A 17104-nucleotide genomic window follows, 5' to 3' on the forward strand; every position below is an offset into this window, starting at 1 on the left:
GCTCCATACATGCTCTAGAACTTTCTCTTACCCTGAGCAGGCAAGATCTGCTTTCTACCATCGTGCACTGCGTTATCCATACAACAAGGATAAGAATACATATTGTACTCAGTTATGAGAAGTAAAATATCTAGAAGTTACTCAATTATTGCTAGATGCATCCCGATCCAGCCCTCCCCCTTGACACCAAGTAGTTAGGCAGGAACCCACGACACAGATCTCATTTCCCCGTGGCTCAAACCACACTGCGCTGCACCTACGTGTTACACCGGACCACGCGGGGTGAGTGAGTGCTGTGGGAGCAGGTGCCGAGGAGGAGCGGGGAGCTGTGCTTGGGGAGGTGGGCAGGGCAGGCTTCCGGGGCTGAGACTGACAGGGAGAGGGGGGCAATGTATGAAGCGTCCCCCCCCTCCTCAGACCTCCAGACTGCAGGAGGAGGCAGGGACAAGAACACGGACTCAGGACTCAGCCTGCCTGGAGGAAGTACGTGAAAGACAACAAAAAGAGGGCTTTGAGTTGGAAAGCCAAGGTTATGTCTTGGCAGTGCCATTAACTAGCTGGTCAACCTTGGGCAGATTTCTGAACCCCTTTTCTCCTCTGTATTATAAGTTGGATAATGCCAGCTCGTACAGTACCAGAGTTTTGCATGAAAATTACACGAGGTAACCTTTGTGAGCACACAGTTTAAACTACAACAGGGTGTACCTTGGGAAGGGAGCTTTTAATAATCTTGTAGCCTGTTTTCAATCTCCAAGCCTCTGGGTCCCCTGCCAGCCCACTTTGCCAAGAATCCCTTCAGATACCGTCTCAAGTGCTGTGCCCGAATTCAACACTCTTGGAGGCTTTGGTAAGCAGATTGGCAAGGCGGGACCTCTCGCATGCTCAGCCAGGAGAGTCTGATCCTTAGCCACCTTTGCTGTTCCCACAAAAGGGTGAATATGTGAGGACATGGAGAGAGGACGAATTAGTGAATTACACAATTCTCATTCTCTTTGCGCCTTTGCCATAAAGGCTAATCATTTGTATTGTTTTTAACTGGATGTGGACTCTTGACAGGTGGGGTCACAAGTAAATGAAATTGTATTTGAATATCCACATATGTTGCACACAGAACCTTGGACCCGCGCCCAGGCAATTCTTTCATGTGCTGCCATCCAAGAGGAGGTCTCATTTGAAAGCTAACAACTGATATTCCTTCCCATCCAAGTGTAAACAGAACTCCGACCCAGGAATGTACTGTTGTGCCTCTCCGGTGGGCACGAGCCAGTGTTGAGTAATTCATCATGACTGATGGTCACAGTAGTAGAAAGAAATTTTCTTCTGTCCCCAAAACCTCATAATAAGAGAAGGCACTCAACAAATAAAATCCATAATTCTGTGCTACGCACTTTACAAACTTTTCTCTGATTCTCATAGCAATAACACAAAGTACGTGCCTTTATCCCCACTTTACATATGAAGATGGTGGTGAAATGACCACTGAAGTGACCTTGGGCATCAAGAGTGGCGGAACCCAGATTGAGACTGACGTCTGTCATCACAACACGGCACATATTTTGTGAGTGTCCACCACGTAAGACAGCACGTTACTGAGACTGAAGATATAATGATGAGCAAAACAGCTTCCTTCATTACCCTTGTGGAGCTCACAGCTTGAAAGTGAAAACGGGTTCATCAGACTTACAATTGCTTCTAAATTTTCCCAGAGGAAGTTATACATAAACTGAGTCTTAAAGGATGAGTAGGAATAAGCAAAGAGGAGGGGGACATATAGAGGAAAGCACCTTCCAGGCAGAGGAAGCAGCGATGGGCATGCTTAAGGCAAAGGAGACAGAAATGGGAGAAGAACCCCAGAGAGGCAGCCCTGGAGGGTGGGGAGGCGGGAGGACTGTTCAGGAACCAGATTTTCTCCTGAGGGCGCTGAGGAGCCTCCGGAGGTCTTACGTGGGGAAAAACATGCACCGGTTTGTGTCCCCTGCCTTGCTACTCTGCCCGCATCCACCTGGCTGCAGCCCAAACAGACATGCGGCAATTCATTGTGAGGGGGTCAGTGATCCAGGACAGGGATGCTGGTGACCAGGATGCAGGCTGTGGCAGTGGAGATGGAGAAGAGAGGATGAGCTGAGGGATAGTGAGGAGGCAGCCGGATCCTGAAGTCCCTTGAAAGCCCCAGCCCATTGCAGTACGGGTGCCCGATCCGGGATGTTAGGAAGATGAAGAATGAAGATAAAGAGAAGGGAGCTGAGAGACTAATAAGCAGGGGTGTTGTTTGAATTATGTTGTTTGCCAATATGTTCTTTTTTCTTTTCTTGTTCCTTTTTTTTTCCTAATCATATGCACGAAGATATAAACTAAAGTATTCTCTTTTAAAAGTTTATATGGGATCGTAACCCCGTTTTATATATGGGAAAAGGCTGACTCCCGGCGGGTTTTCTGTATTTTCATATTGCCATAATTCAAACAATGTGATGAATCAAATCACTATAATTTCTGAAGCTGGGCTCAGAGAAGCTGAATTTTATGAGACTTTATTGAGCTGTGCCCGGGGGTGAATGGCAGTCCTCAGGGGAAAGGGTATTTTCTGGTCGGATAGAGGAGGGAACTGACGTTTATGGAGTGTTCCCTGGGTGCCAGGTCATTTACCCCTCAGAAAAGCAACGTGAATGTTGTTTCACACGTGAGGAAAGCTGAGGGGTTAAGTGACTTGCCTGTGGACACCCAGCTGTTCAGGGGTGGAACCCAGCTCACTCCAAAGTCAGGATTCTTTCCGTGACAGCACATGCCTCCCAGGAACAAATGACACATCCCGGTGGGCCAGGCTGTAAGGAAGGAGGAGGATTTAGGGTGTCTTCCCTGTCTCTCCAGCTTCTCCAGACTCTGTGTAACCTGAGCAGGTCTTCTCACTGTGCCCTGACCATCCCTTCCCAGGTATAAAAGCGAGGAAGTGGGGCTCCTCTCTTCGGAATCAATGTTATCTTCTGGCCCCAGAACCTTCCCACGTTGGCTCACAGAGCGTCTGGCTTCTCAACCTAACTCCAGGTCCAGCGCTCATTCCCCACGCCCGACTTCAGGGAGACCATTCAACGGATAAACAAAGGAATTGTGTTCCCTCTAAGAGCCTTCCAAACCTGAGCAGAGAAGACGGAATATTCAAACGCTAGACTCTCCAAGCAGCCAAGGGCTTTGGTCTTCCCGCCCTCGGATAGGTGAGCGTTACTCTCCCATTTTTCACATGAGGAAACTGAGGCATGGAAAATTTGAGTAAATTGCCCATGGTATTTAGTAACACAGTCACACTGTGAGCCCAGGTCTCAGATATAAGAGTACCCAGCATGGTCTTCAGCAAGAGCAGGTGTTCAAAATGTGCTTGCTTCCTTGCTTGTGTCCGGCTCTCCACTGGACCCTGGTCCCTCCCTCTGGAAAGCGGACGTCTACTGGCATTTTTCCAGAGCGAAGCGGCTGCTCCCCTGCATATCGTGCCTGCATCTCTGAGAGGGCCTCGAGTGGACCCTGTAAGGAGTTAACAAGCCCACATATGGTGCAGGGTAGACTGGGAGCCCCGGCCAGAGAGTCATAAAAGATTTTTAAGAGAACTTTATGGGAGTGAGCCCTCCGGCAAGGCGAGCAGTGGGGCGGAGGGCGGGGATGGAGAGCTGAGCAGATCCCAGAGGCAGGAAGTGAGCTCTGATGGAGGACGAGTCACTCAGGAAAGACCGCATCCTCCTCGGGAGAGCGCTGAGCACAGAGCCGGGGCCTGGGGACGGGGGTTCTGACTCTAACTCATGGGGTGATGGAGGGCCAGGCCCGGCCGTCATGAGGCTTATCTGTGCGCCAAAGAATCTGCAGGTAGGATAATGTTCTGAGGACTCTGGAACACACTGTGTTTCATAGATGTGGGGCTTGCAACTGGTACATCACTTATTAGTCTTCCGTCTCTGTTACGTCTTTTAGCAGGCCAGCCTATGAACAGAAAGGAGAGACATGGTGCAAACTCCTCGATAACTGCAGCAACGTGTAAGTTTTCATTCCGTTATTAAACTAGCATATAAGTTACTGCCAATGTTTACAGACCACTTAAGTCACAGACTTGCATAATTTTTTTTTCACCATAAGAAAAAATGATTAGCAGGTCTAGCCTGTATTTTCAGTTTTATAGCTTGAGAGGGAAAACAATGTAGCTATTTCTTCAAAATCATTCAGCATGTCCTTTGACTGTATGAGCAATGGTTTCTAAATTACTCGGAATTAAAGCATATTTACTTTACAAAAAGAAAGAAAATGTTCTAGAAGCAAAAATGAGACAGGGAGCAGGGAGGGGAAGAAGTAAGAAAGGACTGGTTCGGACAGCTCAGGTCCATGGTGCCATCCCCCTCCCCCGCCCTGTGCCCTGTGATCAGGGCACAAAGATGTGTCCTTGTGCCTCAACCCGACCATGCACGCTCAATGCCCAGGCTGCTCCTGCTAACAGGAGCGTCCTTTCTTCTCTTCTCTGCCTTGGAAGCTCAGAAGCCATTTCTCAGTTCTCAGGTCACATCACCTCCTCCACAAAGACCTCCCTGACTCCTCTCCCACCCCCACCCACCCTCAGAGACAGGCACTTGCACCTCTGAGTTTTCACAGCACTGGGTATACCCCAGGACAGCATTTGTCACGTGTCATTATTGTAGTATGACAGCTAGTCGTGTACAGCTGCAATTTAAGGAACTCAGTTTTTTTGCCAGACGTAGTGATACAGTCTTTTTACAAGTTATATCACTTAAATTTCATCCCTATGCCATAAATTAGGTATGATTTTCCTAACTTTAAAAATGAGGAAACTAAGTCCCCACAAGGTCAGGGCTCTTTCTGCCATGTAACCTTCAGCATGGGCCAGTGCCCATATTTGGAACAGAGTCTGATTCCCTTATGCTTCCAGACTACTCACCTTGAATGAAGTAATGACAGGGGATGCAGGAAATAATGAATGCCTGTCACCACTGGGTGAAGGGGGACCGAGTGTGGAGTATGGCTTCAAACAAGCATTTTATTTTCCAGCAACCATCTCAGAACGCCCCAGCTCAGGGGCGAAGGCAGGCCTTAAGGACCACGCAAATTTACCACGGGGAAACAAAGCCAGGGCCAGGGGGCTGGCCCGGGTCACCGTGCTGCCTTTGGCACCTGCCCAGCAGTGTCTCCCAGCTTGTGGTGGGCAGCCCTTTCCAAACCATCCTTCCCAGAGCTCCACATCGGTGACAGGCCTATTTCTCTTCCTGCAACAGAAGCCTTTCTGTGCCTGTCCTTAGAGAAAGAAGGAGCGCCAAACCTCTCTATTTCTTGGTTGCGTTCTCCCAATTAAGCAAAGAAGCCAACCGAAGACTCCTTGAGTCAAACTAATTGCATCTTAGCAGGCTCTGTGCCTGCCGGCTTTTGTCCGGAGTCAGATTTTATGGGCCACTTAGCCCGGGACCCAGGGTTTATGATGGAAACGCTGACAGAGGTACACTGATAAGGCTGCAGAAGACACAGGAGACCAGAAAACCTAGGAATTTTCCAGAGTCTAAGCCCGGCCTCCACTCTGAGGCCCCTCGCCCGCCAGGACTCTGAAGTGTCGGCCAAGAGGGCCCTGGCAGAGGACTGTTTGTTCCAGCCAGCACACTCCTGAGATTCAGTGTGACACCTTGCTGGGAGTTTTGATGACAAGTTTCCCTTCAGCATCACCTGGTATGCAATTAGTTTCTCTTTCTTTGGACTGCCAAATCATTCATTCATTTGTTTATTTATTCATCAAACTCTGAACTCCTGTGCCAGGCTCGTGCTGGGCACGGAGGAGCAGTACCACTGGGGGACTGATTTTAAATGCTTTCTGTTGGGGTGCAGTTTGCATAGCTCACAACTCTAGGGGCACCATTCACAGGGACTATGAGCACATGGGGTATCCTCTAAGAGGGAACTGTGGAAGAGGGGAGAATAAGAATGAAACACAATATGAAAATGCCATATATCTGGTCTATTATAGAAGGAAGAACATTCAAAGTAAGCAAGGTGACTGGGTTATAGAGCAATTCCCCAGCTCTTAGAGCAATTTCCAATTTGTCTCTCTGAAACCGAAAAAAAAAAATCAGACATATCACTCCTTTGTTTAAAACAGGGTTTCTCGACCTTTGCGCTATTGCCATTTTTGGCTGGATAACTCTCGGTTCTGGGAGGCTGTCCTGTACACTGCAGAATATTTAGCAGCATAACTGGCCTCTACCCACAAGATGCCAGTAGCAAGTCCCTCCTCACCATTGTGACAACCAAAAACGTCCCAAGATACTGCCAGATGTTGGGGATGGGGAGAGGAAGGAAGGGGGCAAGTTATCCCCAGTTGAGAGCCACTGATTTAAAATAACCTCTTCTTCTCCCCACCTCCCCCCCACCTTCCATTGCCCTCTGAATGAAGCCCAAGACACTTAGATTGTCATTCAAGACCGTCACTATCTGACCCCTGCTCACCTGTCCAGCCCATCACTGGCCACTTCTCCACGCGCTCGCCCATACGCTCCCCCTGCGTGCAGAAGTTGTCCCGCTTCCCGTCCTGCCTGGCTTCCTTTTCCTGTCCTCAGCTTGGGTCCCCTAACTTGTGAAGCCTGTGCTGACCCATCCTCTCCCTCTGAGCAGGTGGATTCAGCCCTCCAGGGGATCCTCAGCACCCGGGCACTTCTCTATCACAACACTTAGATTTGTGGGAATATCAGTTCTAATGAGATTATTGGTTTGTATGTCCGTGAGCTACTTGGGGGCAGTAACTATGTCCCCCAGCACTTAGCAAAGTCCTGGCTCAGACAGATTTACTTAGCAATTGCTCTATCATATTCAAGTTCAATAAAGAATTAAAAAGTAAAATAAAGAAAAACCCACAGCCTCCACCAGCATGCTCTGCTGAATTATGTGGAACTTTTGGCTGAAGAGTCAATGCTCTCAACTCCATTGCTGACCAGCCATCTGATCTTGGACGAGTCAGTTCCACTCTGGCCTGCCTCAGTTTCTGTATGTATAAAATGGAAGTCTCTCACAATCCTTTTGAGGCACAAGTGAGTTATTACATGATAGCACTTAGTAAACTGTCGTTAATTATATGAATTTGAAAGATTATTGTTACTATTTAACAATAAGTTCTTTGAAGACACAATGTTGAACTGAAATAAATATATTTGTAGAGAGATATTTGGTGCCTCTTTCCTTATATGGAGGTTTGGTCATACCCTAGATGTAAAGGACATTTTATTTGTTTGAGGTTTTTTTCCCCCTCCTAAAAAACAAGACTTTCCATTTGATAATTTCCACCCTACCTAGAATCTTAGTATTTCAATTCAGAAATTTTTATTTCTTTCTAGATGAGAATTCCAAGAGTTCCTTTGATTTCTTTGAAGCGGGTCACACCTCCAAGGGGAGGATGTTTTTCTAATAGACATGCTGCTAGTAGAATCTCGAATTTAAAAAATTGTGTAGATTGGTAATAATTAGGATAGAAAATTTTAGAAGAGAAACTGCTTCTAAAATGTACTCTTCATTTCATAGACAAAAAAATATTGCATTAAGTTTAAGGAAATGAAGTTGAAAGAATCTCTTAAGAATTTATGGGGCCGGCCCAGCGGCACAGCGGTTAAGTGCACACATTCTGCTTTGGCAGCCCGGGGTTCGCCAGTTCAGATCCCAGGTGCGGACATGGCACCACTTGGCATGCCATGCTTTGGTAGGCGTCCCACATATAAAGTAGAGGAAGATGGGCACGGATGTTAGCTCAGGGCCAGCCTTCCTCAGCAAAAAGAGGAGGATTGGCAGCAGATGTTAGCTCAGGGCTAATCTTCCTCAAAAAAAGAAAGAAAGAAAAAGAATTTAGCACTACTATGGGTTGAATTATGTCCCACAAAAAGGTCCTAACCCCCAGTATCTGTGACCGTGACCTTATTCAGAAATAGGGTCTTTGCAGATCTAATTAATTCAGATGAGGTCATACTGGATTGGGGTGGGCCCTAATCTAACATGACTTACAAGAAGAGGAGAAGAGACACTGACACAAAGGAGAAAGTCACATGGAGACGGAGGCAAGGTTGGAATGATGCAGCCTCAAGCCAGCGAACGGCAAGCATGACAGGCGACAGCCAGAAGCTAGGAGAGAGGCACAGAACAGATTCACCCTCAGAATCTCTAGAAGGAACCAACTCTGCCAAAAGCTGGATTTCGGACTTTTAGCTTCCAAAACTATGAAAGAATAAATGTCTGTTGTTTTAGGCCCCCAGCTTGTGGTACGTTGTTAGGGCAGTTCTGGGAAATGAACACAAGCACCCCAGCCTGTGTTCAAGAAACCGTGTCCTGGGGCCGGCTCCGTGGCTGAGTGGTTAAGTTCGCACACTCCACTGCAGTGGCCCAGGGTTCGGATGCCGGGCGCGGACATGGCATCGCTCGTCAGGCCACGTTGAGGCTGCATCCCACATCCCACAACTAGAAGGACCTGCAACTAAGATATACAACTGTGTACAGGGGGGATTTGGGGAGATAAAGCAGAAAAAAGAAAAAAAAAAAGATTGGCAACAGTTGTTAGCCCAGGTGCCAATCTTTAAAAAAAAAAGGAAACTGTGTCCTTATGCGAAGTCTGCCTTTACCCCAGTCTGATGCTGCTCTATCATAACATCGAGACACGCAGATAGAGAATGACAACGGAGAAAGGGTAGGGAACACTTGGATCCATGCTGTGTCTTAGCACTGGCGAGCAGAACGCAGAGCAAATGCTCAGCAAGTGTTGGATGTTCTGAACTAAACTGAAGCCCCAATAAGGCCCACAGAGCCCTCAGCCGAGGCAGGGCAGGGAGGATAATGGTTTTTCTGCAGTTACAGGGAGACAAATGTCAAAATGTACGCCCTGAAGGAGAGTTCTGAGACCTAGTCTAGAGCATATAGCCAGGCCACGGGGCTGATGATTAGCAGGCCAGGAGCTAAAGAAGCAGGAATGGTGAGGACAGTGGGCGGAACCTGCAAACCAGAAGTTGCTGCAGTTATGACACAGATGAGGTACCCCCACCTGGAAGGTATAGACATATGCACATCTGGGAATAGAGTGGCAATTATTTAGATTTTTGGCTATTGAATATCCAATCCCCCGTCCTATGTGGGAGGCCTCTCCCATTGTACATGCTGTTGGTGGACGCAGTGTCCTGCTTTCACTACCACAGCTAAGACTAGAGCGGCTCCCCCAGTGCCTGCCCTGAAAGGCAAGGCACAGACACATCCTCAGGCCACCTGTGAGGCTCGAGAGCTGGTGAGGCAGAGCAGAGAGACAGTGAGACTCACACACAGTCAACACAGTCAGATCCAGTGGGGAGTCACAGTGATAGGAAGGGAGATGGGGACAACTGCCATCTCCCCAGACTTATGTCTTCATGTGGAAGCACTGCTGGCCCTTCTTCCATCCCTCACCACATTTTCTCCATGGGAGGCGAAAAAGTCACCCGCTGGTATGACATATGTAACTGGTAAGTCTAGGAAAAGGAACTAAACATGCTCAGCAAGGCTCCTTCCTCCTTCTGTTTTTCTAAACCAGTCTGCCTAGAGGACCACTCAGTGAGGGTTCCATTATCTGCATCCCCTAGAATCTCATCTGACCTACACTTCCCTTCCTCTTGGGAGAAGACCCTCTCCAAGCAGCAGTTTTTATGAGAACCAAAGGATACTGCACAGTATTGAGGTTCAACCAGGTTGTCCCGACCAATGGAGGATGAGAGTCCCTTCATCCAATGGGTCTAAACTCAGTGTATTCCTGGACATCTGTCTTGATATATTGTCTCCCATTATTTGCCCCAAGAAATATGAGCTGCCGTCTCCACCTGGATTCTCTGCCGGCAAAGCCACAGCATTCCATACCACCACCCCCTCTCCCCAGCAAGACAAATGGGGTGACCTGTTTGCAGCATTCTCAGGAGCCCCTGGGGGCAGGAGAATCTGAGGTACATAAGAAGACAGGCCATGTGTCCAGCTCCAGTGAGTGACCAAGGCAGAGACGTGTGGAAGCTGTTAGGCCTGGCATGAGGGTGGCAGCTGTCTGACCCCTGTTTTCAAGGAAGCCTACCCAGGGTTTTACAACCCAGAGTTCTCTGTGATCCTCAAGGTTTCATTTACTCTTGGACCTGAAAAAACTCTAAGGGAAGAACTTCAAAGATGCTTTCTCATTGTCAACTTCACGGCCTGGGGAAGTTCTGTCCACCGTGTGCAACCAGCAGATCTGGGACCTCTCTGGAGGTTTCCAAGGCTTCCCTGCCTTGTCGGGGGCTCCTCATCCCCCAGCACCTCTCAGGGTTCTTGCTAAGCCAGATAACTTGGCCAGGTAGTAGGCTTTATCCAAATCCCACTTATCCTTTGGGTCGTCCCCTGAGATGGCACCTCAGGAAGCCTTGCTCAGGCTGGTTGGGCCCCGCAGCACTCTGCCCTGACCTCTAGCAGAGCACAGGTACGTCTGAGAACCTGCCTTGAGCACCCACGGTCTTCTAAGCCATTGGTTCCTAACCAGCAGTGGTTGTGCCACCTAGGAGACATTTGGCAAAGTCTGGAAACATTTTTGTTTGTCCCAACTGGGGATGAATGCTACTGGCATCTAGTAAGTAGAGGCCAAGGATGCTGCTAAACATCCTACAGTGTACCAGACAACTCCCTGCAACAAAGAATTATCAGGCCCAAATGTCAATAGCAGGTCTGGCTCAATGGGCAAACAACCTGTGTGGTCAACAGGGCCCAGCTCTCAGAAGCTTGGTTTATTTCTCTGGAGTTGCCATGTTGAAATTCTTAGCAACTTTTGACCAAAGGGGCTCTACATTTTCATTTTGTACCACGCCATACAAATTATGCAGCTGGTTGTGGCCAATTGCGTGGATGTTGAGAAAGCCTGTTCTAGGCTCTGCAGTAGGGATGTAGAAATGAAGATGCCATTCCTGCCTACAAGGAGCCATCACCCAGTGGGGGAGGGGATTGTGTGCATCCTTGGCTGTGTGCTGTGATGGGGAAGCCCAGAGGAGGCGGCGCCTGAGTCCCCTGGCTTAAAGGGTCCGAGAAGGCCATCCTCACTTCTGCTAACTTCTGAGGGATAAGTAGGAGATAACCACATGGAGAGGAGAGAAAGAAAGGGTCCAAATAAGGAAACTACATGTTCAAAGGTTCAAAGCCTCTGAGAAGGCAGAGGCTGTGGCCGGGATTCTAGGCAGTTCTGTGTGGCCAGAGAACAGGTGTGATGAGGTGGAGGGTGAGAGATGAGGCTGGAAGCCCAGGAGGAGCCAGGTCTCAACACATTAGGGAGCTCTTGAAGGATTCTATGGAAGGTAGCGACATGATTAGATTTAATTTTAGAAAGACAGAGGTGATGTGGCAACTAGATTGGAGGGGGAAACATTGAGCAGGGAGACCAGTCAAGGGGCAGCAACAGTACAAGAACTGAGAAAGGATGTGAGCCGAATGAAGTAGGGCAGTAGTGATCCAGGAGGAAGGGAGAGAGACTCAAGAGATGATGAGGTGGAATAGCTCTGACCATCACTGAATGGACACCACACGTAACATGCTTACACTTATTATCTTTCTACTATCTCTTTTCATCCTGACAACAGACTTACGAGGGACATCACATTTTCCTCATTTTACAGGTGAAGAAATTAAGGTGAAGTGATTAAAATCAGTGGACCAAGGTCACACAACTGGTAAGGGGCAGAGCCAACATTCGAAGGCAGGCATGTCTGATGCCAAAGTCATTGTCTTCCCACAAGGGCAAGTGCTGCCCTCTGAAGGGTACTGAGGATCCACCAGCATGACTAAGAACACATCCAACCTGCCACAGGCCAGGAGCTCTTCCTCTCTCAGGCTGCCAGCTCTGTTCCTCAAGCCATGTGGTCCACTCTCAGCATTATACACCAAATTCCTCACTTCCTGATGTCAAGTTGATTTCTTGGCACATAGTAGATAATTAATAATGGTTAAAGAAAGGGAGACATTACAGCATAAATGTGAAAGACTAAAAAAATTTTAGTCAACATCACCAAGAATCAGAGAAATGCAAATTAGAATAATGAGTTATCATTTCTGCATATCAAATTGCCTCATGAGGGGTAACTGGGTGCAATCTTTCTGAAAAGTAATTTGACGTTGGGCATCAATTGTCTTTTTAAAAAATCATACCCTTTGCCGAGTACTTGATTATTTCCTTAAGATAAGAACCTGGGTAAAGATTTATGGACAAAGATATTCATCTGAGCCTTTTTTTACAATTTAAGCAAAAAAAGGAAGGAGGCAATTTTCCAAAAACAGGCAAACGAGTAACAATATAAATTCAAATGATGGAATAATAATTCTGCAGAATTTTGAATGGCATGAGAAGATTACCACAATATAACACTAAGTGAAAAAAGAATTTAATCAATAAATACTGTTGTACCTCCAGCAAACTCCTCATTTTGCTCACACAGAGTTCCCAGCTGGAGCGTAAGCCGTCTACACCCTTGAGACTGAGACGTGTCTGGGGACGGCGGGTGGAACGATGGGAGGAATCCGGTGAATTACCCTGGGAGAGAAGTCAGCATGGGGTGGGGGAGGGGGCCAGGCAGACAAGCTGAACCAAGATACAAAGCCTCAGACGTGGCAGGGCGAGGACTCCTCTGAGGAAGGCAGGGGGTCTGTCGTTCAGTTCATGGGGAGCTGAGAACGTATCTGAGCCAAGAGAGAAGGTTCTGCTGTTCAGATTATCTGTTACCGTGAAGCAAACTTCCACAAAATTTAGTGACTTGAGACAGCAATTTTATTACGTTCATTCATGGTTCTGTGAGCTCACGGGGCTCAGCAGGGCAGTTCTCACTCAGGGTCTCTCATGTGGTTGCAGTTAAATGGCGCTGTGGGCTGGAGTCATCTGAAAGCTCGACTGTCTGGATATTCAAGATGGCACACTCATAGGGGTGTATTTGGTGCTGACTTTCCCCCCAGATGGGGCTGTCAACTGGAGCACCTACACAGGGACCCTCTATAGCACTTCTCATCGTCTGGTGGCTGGGTTCTAAGAGGAAGTAGCCCAAGAATGAGTTTTCCAAGAGACCCAGGAAGAAGCAGCAAGATTAGGCATAAGAAGTCCCAGAAGACCCTTTTGGATGCATCCTGTTGGTAAAGTAAGTCACTAAGCCCAGTCCATATTCACAGGGTAGGGGATTAGATTTCACTTCTTGATGTGAGAGGCAGCAGGCACATGCAGAGAGGGAAGGAATTGACGGCAGCCATCTTTCAAGCCTATCTACCACAGCTGTTTTTAATAAAGAGCTCTGCAAAACATCGCTGCACAGAACCTAAAGCAGGCTGTTTGTAAGGCTCCAGAGAGTACAGCTCTGCTTCTGTATCTGGAGGCAGGCTCCAGTGCACAAGGGGCAGAAGCGCATGGCAGCTGTAAGGCTCATGGCAGTGACCAGTCTGTAGAAGTCGGCCCTGGCCACAGCAGCAAGGCACAGTCAGAGGCGGGGGGCTTCCAGAGTGAACAGCATTGCAAGGGCCAGCGTTCCAAAAGTAAGGAAAACGCAGGAGTAGTTCCTGAGTTTGTCTGAGAAATCCCTTAGAACTTCCCAGAAATAATTCGGGAGGCCTTTGCAAGGCAGGGGGAAGGGGGTCGTCTGGAAAAGCCAGTAAAAGACAAGTTATGACTACAAATATCACCCCACTTTTTCATCCCAGCTTGATGTGGAACAGCTTGACTTGAATATGTGAATACGCACATTTCTCTGCACACATAGATAAATGTGCACACATACAGGAAAAAACGTGCTTGGAGAAAAGCCTAGAAGAAGGTACACCAAAACGTTAACAGTGTCTCTTCAGTCTCTTATATCGGATATCTTTGATCCAGGACAATGCTCTTAACTCCCCTCCTTGTATATTTTTCTGTATGTTTCCAATTTTCTATGATGAACATATTTCTCGTATAATTAGAAATCAGTGCATATTTTTTAAAGAAAAGCGAACATGTATCTTTACCAATGGCACTTGCTCAAACGAGGTCATGAGGGAGGGAGCTCTCCCCCTGCCCAGGCCCTGGCTCTGGACACAACAAATGTGACGGTCAAGAACATGCACAACAGATGTGGCCTTGAGCACAGCCCAGGAGAGCAATGAGTGAAGCAGGCTGGGAGCCACTGGGTTCAGAGTGATCCCAGGTGGACCCCCGCCAGCTTGTCCTCCCCACAGGTTGCCCTACCCAGGCTCCCTGTGGTTGTCTTTTGTTTATGTACACACCCGTAGGCATTTCACTTCCACATACATCAGGGGCATTTCATCACAGTCCCCTCCTTCAACCGAGTCCCCATGAGTCTTTACTTAGCCCCAAGACACCTTTCCTAACCTCCTGGAAGTCTGGGAGCATCACTTTTGCCTTCCAAATTGAGGACAAGTCTCTCACTTTCCCACAGTTTTTTCTGCTGGAATGGCCTATGTGCCACTCTTTCTGGTAAATTCCCCATCCCTTTGGAGAGTAGGGGGCAAAAAAGGGAGGCCGCAGAGAAAATGAAGAGAAAGCAGGCCTGTGTGAGGTCTGGCAGTCAGTGACGAGCCGGGCACCCAGCACCCAAGCACCCCGCAGCACCAGGCCTGCGCTCCTGGAGCATGTCAAGGTTTCCAATACCACGGTCATGGCGCTGCCCCCATTCATGGGGATGGAGTGGGAGTGCAAGCAGCAGGAGGAAGCAGAGGCAGACAAGACGATGGAGCAGAAGATGAAGGGAGAGCAGGAGAGAAGGAAGAAAAAGGAGATGGAAGAGAGAATGTCACCAGAGGAGACCAAGGAACGAATCCTGAAGTTGCCAGAGAAGCTTTTGGCCCCACAGGAAGAAAAGCACCAGCTTTTCCTGCAGCTTAAGAAAGTTTTACATAAGGAAAGAAAAACAGAGCTAAAGGAGCAGAACGACCTGACCACTCTGACAGCAGCTGCGTACCAGCAAGCCTGTCCGTGGGAACTGCCCTCCTCAGCACGCGGGAGCCCTGGAGGATGCCATAGCCCAGTGCCCTCATGGCAGCCGACAGAGCCAAACAGATGTTTGGACCCAAGTGCTTCCAACCCAGCACTATATGGGCTCAGCAGCTGCTTTCGAGAGACCGCAGAACACGGGCAATACCAAGACAGCCCAGGCACGCCCATGGAGTGCTCAGCCCCAGCTCACCACACACCCGCCCAGCCAGCCCATAGTCCTGGTCAGCAGCTCAGAGCACACGTAAGTGCTTCCTGCAGCACGGTGCCCATCTCAGCCTCAGCCACAGCCACCGCCCCGTGCTGTGCATGGCCACTTTCAGCCCACCAGACAGGGCTCCTGCAGCCTGCCGGAGCCCCATCCTTGCAGAAGCAGATGGATGTGCCAACCAGTGGACTGGCTTCTCTGACTTATCCTCCCTGTGCCCCATGCACCCCAGTTCTGCATCCAGCCCCTGGGTTCCTTCTGACCCCTAGCCCCCTGTGCAGATGCACCAGCAGGAAAGTCGGGCTTTGCAGCCACCAACCAACAGGCCCTTGGCTCCCCTTCATCCAGCACAGCCAGAACCAGCGACTCTACCACAGGGAACCATCAGATTATATCTTCAACCTCACCCCCACCCCTCGCCATGGGGGGGGGGTCCCCTGTGTATCCCGGTCCCAGGCCAATCAAATCTACTGCTACTGGGGGAAAAGGGCATCATCTCCTGTAGAAAGCCTCCCAGGCATTCTAGCCCTCTGTCCTCAACATCGTCCAAGCCTAGCTGGCTCCCATGTACGCGCCCCTTCCGCACAGCTCTGTCCCACCACACTGTCACATCTCTTATCCATTCTCCAACACCAAGCCGGAGTTCTGTGAGGGCAAGAACCTTGCCTGATTCATTCCCCAGTCTCCAGAACCAGATCTGCACGCCCATTGCCTCCACACCCCTGTTGCCTCGACCCTCGAAGAAGCCAAGGTGTCCAGGTTCAGACAGCTGGCTCTAAGGCACATCTACTGGTGGGAGGGGTGTGTGGGCTGTCAGGGAAAACAGCAAATTATCAGGAAGGTTACAACAAAATACAGCCTGTCTGAAAAATGGCAGTTGGAAGAGATTCTCCTGATGGCTTCTTCCTAGAATGTCCTTAGAGGGACAGAAGTTTGCTCAGGGCTTTCATATACCTTCTCTCTCTTAATCACTCAATGACCCAATCAAGTGAGGAAATAGGCACTCAGAGAAGGGAAGCCCTTGACCAGATTGCACATCCGGTAAATGCAGAGTGAGGACAGCCTGGCTTGGAAGCCCATGCCTTACCCTCTGCACCACAGGCAGATGGAGAGTTTGCCCTGGGGCAGGCCTGTGGGCTTTAATGAAATTAGAGTTATCTGTCTGCACAAAAACAGGGAGAAGGAAGGCATTTCTCTTCCTAAAATGTCTGAGCTAGTGCGTCTGCTTCCTCGCGCCTTCCATCCCTGCCTGTCAGAGACCCAAGTGTGTCCTCCGAAAGTGCGTGTGTTGAAGCCCTAACCCCCAATATGACTGTATCTGTAGATAGGTCACTTAGAGAGGAATTAAGGTTAAACGAGGCCATAAGTGTGGGGCCCCAATCTAAGAGGACTGGTGTCCCTATAAGAACCAGACACCAGAGATGCATGCAACAGGGAAAAGGCCATGTGAGGACACAGCAAGAGGGCAGCACTCTGGAAGCCAAGGAGAGAGGGCTCAAGAGAATCCAGACCTGCCGACTTGGTCTTGGACTTCCAGCTTCCAGAAGTGTGGGAAATCATTCCTGTTGTTTAAGCCGCCCAGTCTGTGGCGTTTTCTTATGGCAGCCCAAGCAGACTAAGAGGGAAAACAACACGTGTTTGCATCTCTCTCTGGCCTTGGTCACCCCTAAGGGCCAAGGAGCAGGAAGATCAGAGTTGGAGTTGCAGATGTGGTTGAAAACCCCTGGGAAAAGCAGCCAGACCTCCCGGCGGGGTGGACCTGGGTTAGTCCTCTGCTGCAGAGGCTGGGCAGCCAGGGCCGTCAGCGTGTCTAAGACCCCTGCACTGCCCACCCATCAGGCTGGAGAAACCACTCACAGTGCAGGGCGGATGAGGGTTTCTCCTAAGCCCACCACAGGCTCTCAGCCGGT

The 17104-nt window shown here is 49.1% G+C and overlaps 1 pseudogene; it reads left to right on the forward strand.

Moving 5' to 3' along the window:
- The first annotated feature begins 14651 nt into the window (after positions 1-14651).
- On the forward strand, positions 14652-16337 carry LOC124239179 (G protein pathway suppressor 2-like; annotated as a pseudogene).
- The last annotated feature ends 767 nt before the right edge of the window (positions 16338-17104 follow it).

The sequence above is a fragment of the Equus quagga genome, chromosome 5, assembly GCF_021613505.1.
Source record: "Equus quagga isolate Etosha38 chromosome 5, UCLA_HA_Equagga_1.0, whole genome shotgun sequence".
NCBI lineage: Eukaryota > Metazoa > Chordata > Mammalia > Perissodactyla > Equidae > Equus > Equus quagga.